This window comes from Bombus fervidus, chromosome 18, assembly GCF_041682495.2.
Source record: "Bombus fervidus isolate BK054 chromosome 18, iyBomFerv1, whole genome shotgun sequence".
NCBI classification, from domain to species: Eukaryota; Metazoa; Arthropoda; class Insecta; order Hymenoptera; family Apidae; genus Bombus; species Bombus fervidus.
This window is the reverse complement of record NC_091534.1, coordinates 4,560,859-4,570,737: the sequence shown is the minus strand read 5'-3', so window position 1 is coordinate 4,570,737 and position 9,879 is coordinate 4,560,859. Positions and strand designations below refer to the sequence as shown.

The 9,879-nt window shown below is 35.1% G+C and overlaps 1 protein-coding gene across 2 annotated transcripts in view; it reads right to left on the bottom strand.

The window, feature by feature from the left end:
- Positions 1-9,879, bottom strand: part of LOC139996450 (fatty acyl-CoA reductase 1-like) — a 294,969-nt gene that overhangs the window by 219,055 nt on the left and 66,035 nt on the right. The window lies entirely within an intron of this gene.

Genomic DNA, 9,879 nt, shown 5'->3' with positions numbered 1-9,879 from the left:
ATAAGTACCGACCTATGAACAGACACCCAGAGAGACGACCCCAAAGCCAGTGATCAACCGCGAACCAAGGAGCTATATCACGCAGAAACCCAGTGCCGACGGATGAAAGATCCTTAAACAATCCTTACTGACCAAGGACAGAATTTTATTAGCGAGCTCATAACGAAATTTGACTAAGCTTTTAAGATCAAACATATTAAGACGACTAGCTTTCATCCTCAATCCAACGGATCATTAGAACGTACTCACGCAGTAGTTAAAGATCTAATTCGTATTAGCTTACGGGATAACGACGATAAAGAATAGGATGAGATACTCAATTTTATGCTTAGGGTAAAATACAGCAATTCACGAAGGAATAGGATTTACCCCTTTTGAATTAACGTTCGGAAGAAAGGCTAATTTACCTTCCGCGATTGCAAAAACCTCTAACTTAACGTATAATGATATGTTTTCTTTATGGCAAAAACAGTTGAACAAATATTTGGAGTTAGTGAGACAAACACTAATAAATAGTAAGAAACGATAGGCTTGAGATCAAGAAAGAAAGATCGTGCGAACTCAAACAATTTTCAAAGAAGGAGACTTTGTATTAATTCACAACGATCATAAGAGAGACAAAATGGATACCGAATGGTTAGGACCGTATCTAATCCATCGAGTCAAAACACCTTATTATGAGATAATAATTTAAAAGTCATTAAGAAAATTCACGGTAATAGGTTAAAAACTTATTTTTCAGGACATTCATCGTGACTACAACACTAATTTACTCTAAGCTTGGCGAAGGAATTAATGTTTTACTATGAGATGAATAGGCCGTGATAGTTGTAGTTGCTGAGTGTAGATATCGCTGCTGGGATAATACTGCTGTATTTTTCTTCTCATTTCGTAACCTAAAGCGCTAACCACTGCGCTACCGTCGTCCGACGCTAGTTAGTGTCGAGTGGTGGTATTTTGCTGTCGACTGCCGCCACAACCATTAGAGGGCAGTGGGATATTTCATGAAAAGTTTTAGCAAGCATACTTATATTCCGACGTAATTAATATAGGGACAGATATAAACGGTGTATACAAAAACGTGAACCATATAAAAGCGAATGTCATGTTCATCGAAAAAGTATGTAAAAACAAATGCGAAGTTCATAACGAAATAATATCTCTGACCCGACGTATAGAAAAATTAGAAACCTTAACACACCAATTGCGACTTTTGACACACAATTACACGCTAACTAAGAGAGGATTGTTGAATATTGTTGGATCTATATCGAAAAGTCTATTCGGAATACCGAATACTTGACACCGATGACCTGGTCCTAGTAAACGCTAATGTACACGCTCAGTAATTAGGTAGACGAAACATCCTGTTAACTATCGAAACAGTAACCAGACAGTAACGAAATAGCCGCCTTTGATACACACCCGAAGATAACCTCCAAAGGGACTAAAACCTCAATATAAAAACCCTCCTAAATTAGTGCTCGACACATTATTCTATTGTAACACTTTGAACCGTCACTCTGTTGAATTTATATAATAAATTCCATTATCATATACGAAGTTCAATTTCTTCACTTTATTGGTGAAACGTTCGAATTGCGATGCCAGGAGATTACCGACGATCTATCGATTTAGTGATTTCTTGTGTCTCCGACGTGACACTAACATTGACAAATTATTTGAGGACGGAAATGAGTTAAAAACTGTAGTTGCAAATCAAACCGCGCTCATACGCAAAATTATAAAATCCAACAATATTGAACTAATCGATGAAGTAAGAATAAAATTTGACGAATATGTGGTCAATACCACTAGAGAACGACTAATAACAGATTTGATAATCCAAGCCGAAAGCGCAATTTATGATCTTCACTTTCGATGAAATGTTCAACGCTATAAATATGGGAAAAGCAGGGATCCTTAGCCCTCAAATCATTGATCATGTACTGTTCATCGAGAGTTATAAAAAAGCATTAGGACATCGCCTTTATAACACAGCATTAGAATCGAAATACAAAAATTACCAATTCATTCTAGATATGTTAAGACGGTATTCACTGTCAAAAGTAAAGTTTTCTTTAACATAACCTTACCTTTGCTACTAGACTCGGCATGGGATGTAATACGAGAATACCCCATACCGACTAAAATAGGCCATGCATTTTTGGCATCTGTAATTGAACATCCAATATTCTTATCGCATCAATTTGCACATATAAATGTTGACAATGAATACATCGATAAAAATTGTAACACGAAAATAGGAATCACAATGTGCAAACAAACACAAGACACGCACGATAAGAGATCCGTTCACAATTGTGCGTCAGAAATCATCAATTCTAACAAAAAGATAGATGTTTGCAAATTAGCTGTTTATAAAATCGAAGATATAACTTTCATTCCATTAACAGTTGAAAATTAATATATTAGCCATACCAAATGAAGAAATCGAAATACATGTACGTTGCGATAATAGCCAGAAATAAATTAAGATAGGCAAACCTTCTATAATTTAATCTCTAGACGGACAATGTCATTTAATATTTAACGATAGTGTAATGAAAATGGGGCAATCCAAAGTCAACGTAATTTTTCAGTATAAACTTAAAATGATTCCTTTTGAAAACGACACTAGAATAAACTACTTGTTAGACAAGATTGAGAGAACACCTAAAATCTTTAGTCATATTCGAAAATATCAAAATAATTTGAACCAAATGTATGATCAAACCAATCAACTAACGTATCCTCATCGAATACAATCAATTAAATCATGGGGACTTTAATTTCTGCAGATAGCAGGTTATGTTGCCTTAGGATTTACAGGGATCTACTTTCTACAAAATAGGAATATTCGATCTATTGAAGAAATGTTTACCAACGAAATTATGTATCCACCTACTAAGCTGTAAAACCAGAAACAACATTCAAAACATTGCGGCACTTCTAAATAATTATACAGAAATACCGCAGACACCACAAGCATCAACAAGACTCAGAAGCATAAAATACCACGACGAAGAAGAACAAATAGAGAGATCGAGCCAGTCCAATTCCACCGTTCCGTACTGCAGGAACACTGAGATTTTGGAGGACCAAAATCAATCTAAGAAAGGGGTTATGTGACGCCAATCACATCAGAGACTATACCGCGTTTCGGAACCGATGGGCTTGACACGTAAAATAAAAAAGTGAAATCGAAGACGAAAAATAAAAGATAAAAATAAAGAAATAAAAAGAGAGAATTTATTTCTTAACACTTGGTTTACACTAACTACAATTCACTTCTGAACTCCAACCGCGACTTTCCACGACTGAAGCTCTTACAACTTGACTCTCAGTGGGATCCGATTCCCTTTTCTTTGTTACCCTTCAATATCACCACTGTCCACGCGTTTGTTAGGCGTACGCGGCCTAAAAGAAATAAATTCTTTTTTTCTTTATTTTTTTATTCTTATCTTTTATTTTCATCTTCGATTTCTTTTTTTATTTTACGTGACAAACTCATATATGCAGCAGTAGTCCGCAAAGGATTAATAGTCAGATTGTTAACCATTGTGATTTATATCTTTGTTATTTTTCATTTCATGTCATACTTCAAAGCTGGTTTACGATCTTACTTAATTTTATATGTATATCTATAAGAAAAGCCGAATAGTAAAATATTTAAAGAAAGACAAAATTAAAAAATTGATCAATCTGATTGATATAATTATAATGAACGTATAGTTCATTTCTCATATTTTGTAATTTATAAAATTTTTAATAAAAGCAATTTGTTAATGTTATATGTATAATGTTTTTATATATTTGAGATTAAATATATATGTTTTATACCCCAGCATAAATCCAATATCTTTGTAGCCAGAATTTTTACCTTTTTTTTTTAATTACCTATAAATTATACATTAATATACAGACATTTATGATATTTTATAATTTAATGTATTTTCGTCCAGTCACGGGGAGACGCGATCGCGTTGAAGCGCGTCAACGGGAGTCGTAAATTCCCGTTACGATTATACGAATCGATATCACGAGCAGGGTAATCCCCTTATTTCTTGTGGGATAATAGGGGTGTTTGTTTTTGAATACAACTGTAATCTACAGTTATATAATATATATATATATCTACAGTTATATAATATATATATTATATATTATATTTATATTATATTATTTTTTATTATATTATATTATATTATTATTATATTATATTATTGAAGCGCGTCAACGCGATCGCGTCTCCCCGCGACTGGACGAAAATACATGGTGATAATCACTATCTGCCTCTGCTTGCTAATGAATATGATTCGCGCGTCCAGGTCAAAGTAGTTCTTCAGGGCCTCCGTTTCCTGCGCGAGGTCCGCGTCGTCGATATCACCTAAATCGCGTTGAAAGAGTTTAAATTGTCCCCCCCCCCTACCCCCTGAAGTTGGGATTGATATGCGCTCAAAAGCGAGGTTTGTGGTGTTGCTGCTCATATTCGTTAATGCTTTCCTTTATGAACTTTAAGGTGTTTTTGTACAATTTATCACGTTTTGTTCGTAGGCTATTGGCCTTTGCCGTGTTCAGCATGGTTTTGTAACGTGGTTGATATTGAAGTTATTTGAACTTTCAATTTGTTGATTCTCCAGTTATGTCGGGACGCTGTCTGGTTGCGTTCCTCGACCAACGAGTTATACCTATTTTATGATGACGATGCCGAAGTTACTTACTTTTGCTGCTTTCCGACGCCCACGTGTGTTATTGAATGGCGGTGTTATCACGTGGCACTGTGTGGTCACTGTTAGGTGCACTTTTCACTGGTACGTGATCCGGCTCGATGGAATTAAAACTTAATTTCAAATTCGCGTTCATACAATCCTTTTGTTACAAAATATTTGTACGAATTAACGTTTTTGCAGGTTGTAAAGAAATCTAAAATAGAGAAATAAACTGTAATCGTGCGTAGAGAAGCGCTGTACTTCTTCTTTTACATAAATATTAACTTGCATAAAATAATACTGTGTTTTGAAAAATGTTACCAACACTCTTTGTCAATTTCGAAAATCTTTATTTTAATTGCTTAATTTATAAAATTAGATTTGTAATAGAATTGCCACTCCACCAAGAATCCACTTACTAGTTCTCCCCATAGTTCTTAAATTGAACGTACACACGTCAGTAGGACCTCGCGATCACGTTTTATACACAGGACATTCATACATATTCTTCAAATCTTGTTTGTCCTGTGTAATCGTTCTAATATACATTATTGGTAATAATGGAAACAATTCCTTAAATCGAGAGTCCACGATACATCCTGCTTGAACGTCCCACCGTGCACCTTTCGTGTACAATCCGTTTACATATCCGCCTTCTCTTGGTGCTGATCTGTAAAGTTTTAGTGAAAAATCTATTATTACTCTCTGGAACAAGATTTATACAAATTGTAACTGAATTTTGTTAATGATGAAAACTAGTGAGTTTATTTAAATAATCGCACTTGAAATAAAATATTAAAAATATTCAAAAACACAGTTAAGATATCTTTATTTATTAATACTTTAAAATATTTGTATATACACATGTACACATATGTCGGAGATGAAAGTACAGCGGACTGTTTGGAACTCTTAGGAATATCCGTAACACTTTAATCTTATAAGCAACCCGATTATAATTGGTTCGTTAGTGATCTTTATGGCTGATTCTAGTATACCCTGTGTCAATGTAACGAACCTTACATTTAGTAATTAGTGTTTTTTATCGATATTATCTACTTATTGGCTAAAGTATCACTTATATAATAAATTAGGGACAATAATAGATACCTCAGAAATTTCTTAGATTTTCTTAAAGCAAAAAACAGTAAGAAATTAGACCAGTTACTGAAAAATATGTAATGCCGACCGCGTTAGTGAAATTCCGACATTAGTGAAATACCATATTACCGACGGAGGGTTAAGGAATATAATTAGTACATGTTAGCTTTATTAAACCTGCATATTTTCTTTTCCTTTTTCAAATTACACAATTGTTTATTACCTGAGGTATTATTGATTCATGAGGATCAGGACTGGGTTCCGCACTAATGAACAATCGATAATCATCATGTGGATTCTCCGAGCATTGTTCCATCTTTTTTTCTAATGTAGGCAACCATTTCCTCACCAAATGGACATTTTGCAAAATTACCCAGTGGCCTTCGTTCGCCGAAAGTTCTATGGCTTCTTCCGCTATGGGTTCTTGACCTTGACCCAGTGACACATTATGAAAATTTCTTTCTCCAAAAGTGAAACCCAATTGCATTCCCAGTTTTTCGACGTCCTGAATTTTTATCGTTGTCGTTATTGTAAATACATATTCCATGTGATTACGTTGATTTTCGAAACATGTTTTTGTATAATTCATTAGGTATCGATAATTCTTAATTTTAATTATCGTCGATTAAGGTTATAAACTGCTAAACAAAAGATATGTCGTCAAAAGCAACAGAGTATAGGAAATGAGAAGAATAAGAAGGTATTACAATTATATTGCATTAAAGAAAAATTATTAAATGATGTGCAGTTTGGTTATAGGCTTATTGGTTGTTCTATCTCATGACTTTGGTAGATGATCCTACACCTTCAGATCGGTGGAGATTTATTAAAGAAAGATACCGTATAATAGAATTTCAAAGCCAAATTTTTTGTATTGCATCGTGTAATGGATATCTAATGGATCACGTAATATCAGCAAGGAACCATGGGTCGCAAATGAATCGTTCTTTTGGAATATGATCTTAAAGTTCCATTGGCTCTTATTGAAATCTATCTATTGAAATTACATTAGAAAATGTAAAATGAACGGATGGTCGTCACTTGTATGGATGGTCGTCACTTATAATTTTAACTTTATCATACAGATTTTAGAAACATAAATATGTATATACTGGATAAAGATGAGCTGCTGTCTTTATCAGATTTAGGTTTTGATAGTTTCTCCTTTAGCGTTAAACGTTTTTTGTCTCTGATCTTTTTCTTCTGGTAGCTATTCTTAAATAGAGAAGATTATAAGCGAAGCATAAGCAATGAAAGATAAAATATATCTTACAATAAAAATGTTGAAAAAGATACCACTTTTGTCTTGGCATAAGAATTCATCTTTTGAATTTTAAAGTACGTAAAAATTGTTCTTTCCTTTGTACAGTAGAATTTGCGTATCTTGATGTATTATCTGTGATAAAATTATTTTCCACATATTGTATAAATGAATTTTGCATAGTATTTAAACATTGAACACCTATGAAATTTATTTTATAATTCAAGTAATTACATTTATTAGGTATATTTGTAAAGGTATATTATTATCTTAGTGCCACTTTGATCTTCTTTCACATCCTTGTCGTTTAATTTTGCTCTCATATTTTCATGAAATTGTACATTACGAATTTGATGAATTTTAGTTAATTGCGTTCTTAATGCTGTAGCAGTATTCACATCTTTTGTCAATCCATCTACATATTTATCGGAAAATTCTAATTGTGAGATAATATTACCCTTTTCCTTAAAATATGTACTTAATCCTCTGTCCTTTGGTGATGCGTTACCTGATATTATACTTAAAGGTTACTGTATATAATAGAAGAATAGATTTTATTTACGACTATTGAATAGAAATTATTAAATATTCTGTGTAACTCACCGTATCAATTGGGGAATATCTTTGGATATCCGTAGCCGTTTGCCACAAACTCCAAGTAATTTCATAAGCATATCAGATAAAAAATGTGTAATTGTAGATTCTTTTTCTCTATTTGGAATAATTTCTGATGGACTACTTGCTACACACATTCGAGGATATGTAAAAACTTTAGATTTGGAAATTGAAAATTTAATTTCATAAAATAAATTCCATCTTTATTTTTTGAAAATAAACAATATCCATACTAAAACGTTATACATATTGATACGTCGCGCGAGATGGTCCGTGCGACGTCCCTCACGGTGTGGCCACCAAGGCCTACCCCTCATTACACTAACCCGCAATAAACCCAAGGAACCACCATAAACCGAATCTTCTTAGCTTAACTTCTATTCATATAAGTATTTTCGGTTTATGGATGGTTCTTTAAACAGTCCTTCAGCTTATTGCACGCTCTTAGTAATTCCGGAGAAAGCGGATGTACCCAGCGAAATAGCTGGTTTTTCCCAGGAACAAGGACACCCATAAGCCACATCTGCAGGAGACTTTCTCCTCGTATTTTATTTATTAACATTGGCTATATTCAATGGGCATCGCGGATCGTTATCCTCACTTTTCTACCGAAAAGTGTGAACAACGAATCCGCGTTCTTAGTTCAAAAAGGGCACACCCACACCGAGCTTTCCTCCTAAATAGTACGAGACGGGTCTGTTACTGTTCTTTCACTTCTCAGGCAGTCAAGTCTACTGTTCTTTCACTTCTCGGTCAGTCAAGATCTAGGTACTCAACACATCGTGTCTTCATACCTTCCGATCAATCTACTACTGTACTTTCCGACACGACGAAATCAAACAATTCCTGTCTACGCAACAAGTATTGTAAGCTGGTGTAAATATATACATATTATATAACTGTAGATTACAGTTGTAGTCAAAAACAAACACCCTTATGCTCCCACAAGAAATAAGGGGATCGCCCTGCTCGTGCAGGAATTTACGACTCCCGTTTACGCGCTATCTCGCGATCGCGTCTCTCTGCGAACCGTCGAAACATAAACGTGGAGAATCTGTTCCTTGAAAGTTTCAGCTTATGCATCAATCATTCAATATGCATCACTGAATAATAATTTTGTAATCTTTGTTTAGTTCTTATTACTTTGTATAATTTTCTTAGATTTTTGTAATTTGAAATTACAAAATTTGTAATTCTTCCTGTAAATTCGGCCAGTCGCGGGGAGATGCGTTCGCGAGGAGGCGTGTCAACGGGAGTCGTAAATTCCCGTTACGATTGTATCAATCGACACCACGAGCAGGTCGATCCCCGTATTTCTTTTGGGATAATAGGGGTAGTTCAGTTGGAATAAAACTGTAGTCTACAGTTTTATTAATATATATATTTATTTCTATTTTGCACGGATACACACTCTCATACACAAGCGAAGTCGGTGAATTTGATTACTTAGACGGAACGTAGAGTTAATATGATGCCCGATTGTCGTACGAACAGTTGACTTGACTGTCGCGAGGGCTTGAAGAGCCAAAGGAACCCGGGAGATGTGTGGCACAGACTGGCCTAGACTCGACTCACAGTTCGTTCTTTCGCCATCTCAGGAGTGAGAGACTTTCTACCGTCTTAGGTAGTGGATGATATTGTTTATTGGGATGAAGTCCCTTTTTTCTTTGTATACACATTCGCTCTTTCCGTATGGCAGATACCTGTTTTATCCGTGATTGTTACCAGCACGTAATAAATTCCAGGTAGTGGTGAATAGCCCGCTGTAAACGTAAAGTACTTTTTGGGACTCTACATCCCGTAATTTTGGTGCAGACCAATTGACCCATCTATATACGTCAGACATTAAACTATCGTTAGAGTATATGGTGTGGGTCCTTGGGTCTGTAGAAGGTCAGAATAACGGTATGAGGGCCGTTGACAGTCAGGTAACAAGGGCTGACTTGTTGGCTGTTACGACCGTTCGTGGAGAGACGCGGTCGCGAGGAAAACGCGTCAGCGAGAGGCGTAAATTTTCGCTACGATTCGGCTAATCGACGCCGCGAAATAGTCGTTCCCCGTGTTTCGATTAGGATAACAGGGGTGGTTAATTGAAATTAACACTGTGTTAACAGGTTAATATGACATATATTTTCAACAATAAGTTAAATTATAATAGAAGCGTCACAAATTGTTTCGTGATAGGTACAG